Source organism: Octopus bimaculoides, chromosome 1 (assembly GCF_046866305.1).
Source record: "Octopus bimaculoides isolate indiv1 chromosome 1, ASM4686630v1, whole genome shotgun sequence".
Lineage (NCBI taxonomy): Eukaryota > Metazoa > Mollusca > Cephalopoda > Octopoda > Octopodidae > Octopus > Octopus bimaculoides.
The window spans coordinates 9918653-9925919 of NC_142928.1; positions in this window are offsets into that span (position 1 = coordinate 9918653).

Here is a 7267-nt window from a genome sequence, read left to right on the forward strand (position 1 = left end):
GTCTGGATCAAATGCTTCTTGTGGCTGTCTCCACACGTATACTCGGCCAGTGGTCGGAAATAAGGTAAAGGATGACTCGTCCGAGAAAATAATATTCTTCCACTACTCTAGGAACCAATTCTGTTGGTTTTTATTCCACTCTAAACACTTTGCAACGATTGTTTTTGAAAGTAGTGGCTTACTGATTGCGGCTCTCACGTGAAATCCTGCTCTGTGCAGCTCCCGGCGAACAGTTTTTGTGGAAATTGGGTTCTCGAGGTGGTCATTAAGTTCTGAAGTAATTTTGGGAGCTGTACTTTTGTGATCCTTTCTAACAATTCGCGTAAGAGTCCGACGGTCCATATCTGAAAGTTTTGGTTTTCTTCCGGAGTTTTGTTTCGACGAGGAGTTTTTTTCCCTCTTTCTCAAAGGCTATCATTACTTTCGAGACAGTACTTCTTGATACACCAAACATTTTGGCTGTTTTCGTTACGCTAGCGCCTGCCATACGAGCACCAACAATTTGATCTCATTGAAAGTCCGATAGATCTGTCATTTTAATGAATTCTAATTACCTTTTCCTGATGATATCTGAAAAGAAAAGCAACAATTTTAGCAAAACATATTAAGCAACACTAATAATAAATAAAAAAACATAAAAATAAACAAGCTTTTGATGGTTTCATAGATATTTCAAAATTATGATGCTATGATGCTTGGTGTTTCCATTATCTTGTCCAACCCCTGTATATATATTAATTCATAGCTTGCCTATTCTTATAATATATACGCTAGCTGTCGTGAGGGGATTTAAAATTGACTAATCTTGGATGTATACGTGCAAATATTTGTATGTAGACGTGTGAACTTGCTTTGTGCGGTATGTACGATTATTTGGACTTATATTCCCCGTGTACTGTGTTGATGAAGGAAGAAAGCGTATTTTGGGCTTTAAACCAGAAATTGGAAGCAATTCACAATTAACGTGAAGTCATTTTAATATTCTTTCACTAGAGATAGGTCGTTTTCGCTCTTGCTCCCTTAATATAATTATATATTTATTTATTTATGTGTTTCAGCCAAGTGGCTGCGGTCATGCTGATGTAAGATACATATATACACACAATTGTAACAGCCCGAAATGGTCATGACATCTGGGACTTGACTGATGAAAGAAAGCCAAGAATGACCCGTCTTTCCGAACGTTTTAATGCCATCTATTGCGTTTTTGCTCCATTTATATATACATATATATATATATATATATATATATATATATATATATATATATATATATATATATATATATATATATATATATATATATATATATATATATATATATAAAGATATATATAAATATATATCTAAAGGTAAGCAGAAATAGCGATTGGCATAACCGTCTTAGGGATAAGAATATCTGTTCTTACTACCGGTATGAATTACCTATGTTAACCCTAAGCATGAGTATGCAAACACACTATGCTCATAGGGTACAGGTAATAACAGAATAAACAATTGTTTATCAGGAATCAAATTTAAATAAGCAGAAAACGGAGAAAACTTTTGATCAACAAACAAACAAATTGACCAACATCGGTTAATTATTTTTTAATATAAAACTTAAGTTTTGTATTAAATAATAATTAACCGATGTTGGTCAATTCGATTGTTTGTTGATCAAAAGTTTTCTCCGTTTTCTGCTTATTTTATATATATATATATATATATATATATATATATATATATATATATATATATATACCCTGTCAGTCAGTCAATCTGTCTGCCTGTGTGTCTGTCTGTTTGTGTGTCTGTCTCTCTGTCTGTCTCTCTGTCTCTGTCTCTCTCTCTCTCTCTCTCTCTCTCTCTATATATATATATATATATATATATATTACTTTGCTTTACCTACCTTTTACCAACTCACCTTTTCTTACCCTTCTAACCAATTTCTCTCACTCATCTACCACATTACAACAAGTTTATTTTTTACTATATCCAACAGGTTTGTACAAAGAATTTCCCAAAATGCATCACCTTACCTTAGTGACGTTTACTATTACTCTGTTACACATTCGCAATAGTTTTTCCTGCCACGTCACCTACCCGTCCTTCTGTTGCCACACCATTCTATCAACTGCTACTGATACTTCCAAACTTTATCAAACAACTATTTATATGGAATTTCAAGCAATACTTTCGAAACAACACATTAGAATGACATGCTGACATCAATAAATTGCTCCCAACTCTTTGATAATTTTCTTTCTTCTATTTGAAAAGAGAATGTGTTCCCAAAATATAGCAGGCTCTTTAAACGACTAACGTAAGGTAATGCATTATCTTTTCTCTTTTTCTTTTCATCCAATGATATCACCGTACATGTTTAACTTAATTCCTCATCTGCATTGTTCAACGATTTTTATACAAACGTTTATCTCATTTACACATATTGCAATGCTTTAAGCAAATTACAATACACTTTTATCCCTACACCTTAACCAGGCTAAATCTGTGACTATAATAAAATTATTCAATCTTTCGGAGAAACGTGCCAATTTCGTCAGCCAAATCAATTTCCTTAAATGCTGTTTGAAAGCCGATGTCATCCCGCCAATATTATCCGCAACATCCATTCATCTATATTCTTTCAATCGCTCCGAATCAATAATTCCTTGAACTTCTTACACCGGTGTTGCATTAAGAAACTTCTACAGTATCTACATCGCCAACTTCATCTAATCACATCTTAAATCTTAACCCAACAACAAATGTACAACTATAGGATTTAGCCACTACCTTAGACCAATGCTATCATAACTCCACAGATCTAGACAAAAACCACGGATTAAACGTAAATTTCCCTGGATCTGTAACAAACACTATTCGCACTTGGACATTATTTTAATTAATTAGTTCTTCTGTCGTTGTCGACAATGACCATGGACATCATATGCGAGAAGACAGAGCATGGTGTGTCTGGCTCCAGATGTGGCCGATCAGTCTGATGTATGCTCGGAAGGTCCAACCGCAGATCGGGCATTGGTGGTCTGTTGGGACTGAAAGCAAGGAGTTGGCTCTGGGCCTGCGTAGTTCGCGTTTTCTTTGTGTCACTGCAACCTTATTCTGTCCATAGTGTGTGAGATCTCTGTTGGTGCATCTTCGGCATGCAGGCTGGTCTTGTATTTGCGTTTCCCAGGTGTCGGTGTTGATCTCAAAGCTCTTCAATGAGGGTTTGAGTGTGTCCTTGAAGCACTTTTTCTGTTCGCCTTGCTTGCGCTTGCCTTCCACCAGTTCACCGTAAAGCAGCCCCACTTGGACAAACACTCCTCTAAAACTCAGACTAATAATATACTCTATCACGCAATCAGACATCACAGTCCAACATCCACTCTTAATAAACCTAACTGCATCTCTTTCCCACTCTGAACTCGAACTTCTTAGTACTAGACCCAAATTCATCCTAACACAAAGGTTCGATGACAAAGTTATGATTGATATGAAAATTAGTTTCTGCTGTACAGACTACCAATTGAAAAGAATGTCTAATCTCAACTCCTACAACAACCACACCACCACTATGACTTGTACCACTCTCCCCATATCACCACTAGGATTAGAGCTTCTCCCAGTCCACAGTATACTCTCTACCTGTCACCTCGATAGGCCTTGTCCACCTATCCCGTCAACCATGAACTCAATCTTAAATTTGAGGAACTGAAGAGACTTACTTTCAAATCCTTCATGAGCACACATCTAACCCCTAACTCTCTTATTGACAGCATCTGGCTATGTAAAGCATCATATATAAAGACCTAATTTATAACTCATTGAACAAAAGAAATGAATTCTGTATCGTTATCCAATTTAGTTACAAACGCCTTAGCACTTGGACATCTTGACAACAACAGTCTTTGTATGATAGTCACAAACATAACATGCTCCCAGATTGAAGACCACATCAGCACCACTTGAACTAAGATCTATAACCAGAGAAACGTCCGTTGCAAATTTAAGAACAACAGGAACTGCCAAAGAATTTTACGCTTCCTATGATCATCTATCTTATTAAAATAGGTGGCCCTGGGCCCGATCTAAATTAAACCAACTGTCTTTAGTATCAATAGAACTCTTTACAAAGCTTCCTGACTCTTCTTAAGGATATTTAGACCTCTGGTATGTTCTTTCCCTGATCATTTGGTCTGCTCAGATGAGATTATTCAGAGACTCCACTGATCCCGACCAGCAGGCATGTTTTAGCCTCGATGTAATTATCTCTCAGCTCCTCTGTACACGTCCTCACACGGAGCTTTTTATCTGGTGACAGACTGCACTATCTCTTGTAAAGTCAACTACTACAGTCTCACCGCTACGGACATCCACCAACTTTCCGTCATTGTTACAAACACAGAATTCGCCCTTCACACCTAACAAAACTCTGGGATCCAGTCTTTTAAGTCTGCTGCCTTATGGAGTACATGAATGCTTTGGAAAGCTGAGGATCCACAACCAGCGATTCCTACTCTTTCTTTACAAGGTACCTTGATGATGTTATTATTCTTACGACTTTTCGCACTGGAGCAAATTCTATCTTTGACACATTCAATAATATTGATAAGTGCATTTATTTCACAGTGGAACAGGCCGACGAAACAAGAGCTCGCCCTCTACCTGACTTTGTAATCAACACTTCAAAAGGTGATATCACTGCAAGATTCTATAAAAACGGTCTGCATATACCTCACCAAGCACTTTAAGTGATTCCAACCCCTCAGTGCCAAGAACAATTACATCTAAAATGAAGTTTCTTGCATTCGTAACTAATGTAGCGAGGCGACTGGCCGAGCTATTTATATCGCAAATTTCCTAAAGTTTGAAACTCAAAGGATACCCCCATATCTTTCACCGTTCTCTACAAGGTTCACGGCATAAAATATAGAACAACCATTACAAGGATACTGCCTTCTTTAAACTTAGCAAGCTTATTGCCTTCGCCCTTCAGAAAGCCATTCGTGAAGAGCGGTCAGTTATACATACCTCTGACCAACTCTAGATCCTCAATGCATTGAGTACTTGTCAAAAAAACACTTCCCGAGACTAACATCAGTTATATCTTAACAACTTGCCCTAGCTGTGACACAGACATATGTCTCCGTGAATAAGTATTGTACCAGGTCAGAAGCGATAAATCTGGAGATCGTTATATCGCCAGCACGATCTGGAATCTCCACTCGTAGATCAAAAAAAGCATTTAAGCACAGGAGATTCGTCGTATGTGTGTGGGTTCTTCCTTGTCGATGTGTTTTTATCCATCTATCCATCCATCTATCTATCTATCTATCTATCTATCTATCTATCTATCTATCTATCTATCTATCTATCTATCTATCTATCTATCTATCTATCTAACTACCTCTGTGTGTGTGTGTGTGTGTGTGTGTGTGCATGTCTGAATGTTTAAGATGATCTAGTCACAAACGTGAGATCATGCAGATCTAACATGAGAACTACATTAACTTTAAACGTGTCGTTGGTATATTCAACCGCTTACGTATTAATTCAATGAACAGATAAATCAATTGATTAAAGGATTCAGTCATCTTCGTCAGTATCGATAGTGATATATTTGTGTATTCTTATGCGCGCACGCACGCACACACACACACACACACACACACACACACACACACACACACACACACACACACACACACACACACACACACATTTGTGTGTGCATGTATTTATATGTATCTACATACATATAAAAAGAACTATATATACGTACATACATATAAATGCACTATATATATATATACATACATATAAGAAGAACTGTGTATAGGCGCAGGAGTGGCTGTGTGGTAAGTAGCTTGCTTACCAACCACATGGTTCCGGGTTCTGTCCCACTGTGTGGCACTTTGGACAAGTGTCTCCTACTATAGCCTCGGGCTGACTAAAGCCTTGTGAGTGGATTTGGTAGACGGAAACTTAAAGAAGCCTGTCGTATATATGTATATGTATATATATATATATATATATATGTGTGTGTTTGTGTCTCTGTGTTTGTCCCCCCAACATCGCTTGACAACCGATGCTGGTGTGTTTACGTCCCCGTAACTTAGCGGTTCGGTAAAAGAAACCGATAGAATAAATACTAGGCTTCTAAAGAATAAGTCCTGGGGTCGATTTGTTCGACGAAAGGCGGTGCTCCAGCATGGCCGCAGTCAAATGACCGAAACAAGTAAAAGAGTAAAAGAGTAAAAGAGATGATCTGTCTGTACCTTTTTCTTTTTTTGTTATTCGATCTTCTATAAAACCCCTACTTTTGGTAACTTGCCTTTACCCAATAATTCCGGGATATATAATTTATGAACAAAACTAGGCTCAGGCATGGCTGCGTGATAAGAAGCTTGCTTCCAAACCACATGGTTCCAGGTTCAATCCCACTGCGTGGCCCCTTGGGCAGGTGTCTTCTACAATAACTTCGGGCCGACAAAAGCCTTGTGAGTGGATTTGGTAGACGGAAACTGAAAGAAGCCCGTCGTATATGTATGTATGTATTTGTGTGTCTGTGTTTGTCCCCCTACCATCGCTTGGTAACCGTCGTTGGTGTGTTTACGTCCCTGTAAATTAGTGGTTCTTCAAAAGTGACCGATAGAATAAGTACTAGGCTTACAAAGAATAAGCCCTGGGGTCGATTTCTTCGACTAAAAGGCGGTGCTCCAGCATGGCCGCAGTCAAAATGACTGAAACAGGTAAAAGAATAAAAGAACAAACCCCGTCCCCATCAGGCTTAATATGATAAAGTACTAGTCAAGTACTACTATGCCCCTCAAAACTACTGATTTGGCTCGTGTCTAAATTAGGAGCAATTATTATTCTTTTCTACTTTACGTACAAGGCCCGAAATTTTTGGGGTGGGGGCCAGTCGATTAGATCGACCCTAGTAAACAATTGGTACTTAATTTATCGACCCCGAAAGGACGAAAGGCAAAGTCGACCTCGGCGGAATTTGAACTCAGAACGTAACGGCAGACGAAATACCGCTAAGCATTTCGCCCGGCATGCTAACGTTTCTTATTTCTTTATTGCCCACAAGGGGCTACACACAGAGGGGACAAACAAGGACAGACAGAGGGATTAAGTCGATTACATCGACTCCAGTGCGTAACTGGTACTTATTTTATCGACCCCCGAAATGATAAAAGGCAAAGTCGACCTCGGCGGAATTTGAACTCAGAACGTAACGGCAGACGAAATACCGCTAAGCATTTCGCCCGGC